General features: G+C 41.8%; 1 long non-coding RNA gene across 1 annotated transcript; it reads right to left on the bottom strand.

Annotated features, from left to right (window-relative positions):
* Positions 1-7: 7 nt before the first annotated feature.
* Positions 8-752, bottom strand: LOC109704020. Its single transcript, XR_002214127.1, has 4 exons — positions 509-752; positions 365-429; positions 221-283; positions 8-121 (listed from the first exon to the last, which is right to left on the bottom strand). It is a non-coding gene; the product is annotated as an uncharacterized LOC109704020 (long non-coding RNA).
* Positions 753-1,066: the final 314 nt, after the last annotated feature.

The following is a 1,066-nucleotide window of genomic DNA, read 5'->3' as shown; positions in this document are numbered from 1 at the left end:
TTGTATGCAATTACTATAATCCTAGATGAGAAGTTAGCCATTTACCTTAGTTTCAAAATTCCCTATGCTGATTTCCAAGTCAGCACCTTTGCTGATTTCCAATTCAGCAACTTCAATCAACCTGAAATCCAGGTCTGCCCATTTCAGCAGCAAGAAAGCCTTCTAGAAGTCATCTCTAAGGTAAGTAATTCAACTTAATTCAGCTATAGAATTAGCTTACCTTAATTGGAGACTCCTCCAATCTCTTTCAGCATTAACTAACCCAAAGCCCCAAGTCTCAAGTCTGAAATTCAGCAATAAGAAATCCTTTAGAGGCTTCTTTAAAGCACTTACTATGATCTCAGCTGAAAAGTAATTTGCTTACCCCAATTCCAAGCTCTCTCTACTGAACTCCCTGCTCTATAGCATCCATTAAGCCCAAGCTCTTAGCTGCCAGTTGCAAGAAACTCATATAAATGTTCTCTCCAAAGTAACTAACCTATCTAAGAATAAACACTAACCAATTTACCTTACTTAGATGCTGTACCAGTTGTTCAGCAGCAGGAATTCCCTGCTAGGAAGTTCCTCTTAGCTCGGACCAGCAAGGAAATCACTCAATGCATCAGTCTCATCAACCCTTCCTCAGTTCGGATCAACTCCTCCACCTGAACCGCAATCCTCAAGGCTGCCAACCCCAATTTCCTCAAGCTTTCCTTAGCCTAGAGAGAGAGTAGAAGAAAAGAGATGAAGGGAGGAAAGAGAAAAGTTCTCATACGTGTCTCCATACTCCAGCCAGCTAGGGTGTCACAACCCCGCGACCACCCGCTAATTTGGCCGGGTCGCGGCGCCGCCGATAGATCGCCGAACGAACAGGATTTCCCCTGTACTGCGGACAGAGTCTCCCCTGTACGTTCAAGGCATAGCAATTAATACAAGTACAATGAGTTCCAACCAGGAACAGTATTCAAGCAAGATTGCATAATAGAAGATATCAACAACATAACACATCCTATGTTATTACAAGCATTCACATTAGATTCATTTTACATCACAATTACATAATACATTCTTTTTAGCTTCCAAATAC

The sequence above is a fragment of the Ananas comosus genome, unplaced genomic scaffold, assembly GCF_001540865.1.
Source record: "Ananas comosus cultivar F153 unplaced genomic scaffold, ASM154086v1, whole genome shotgun sequence".
NCBI classification, from domain to species: domain Eukaryota; kingdom Viridiplantae; phylum Streptophyta; class Magnoliopsida; order Poales; family Bromeliaceae; genus Ananas; species Ananas comosus.
Note: the sequence above shows the minus strand (reverse complement) of the source record. Positions and strands in the feature narration are given on the sequence as shown.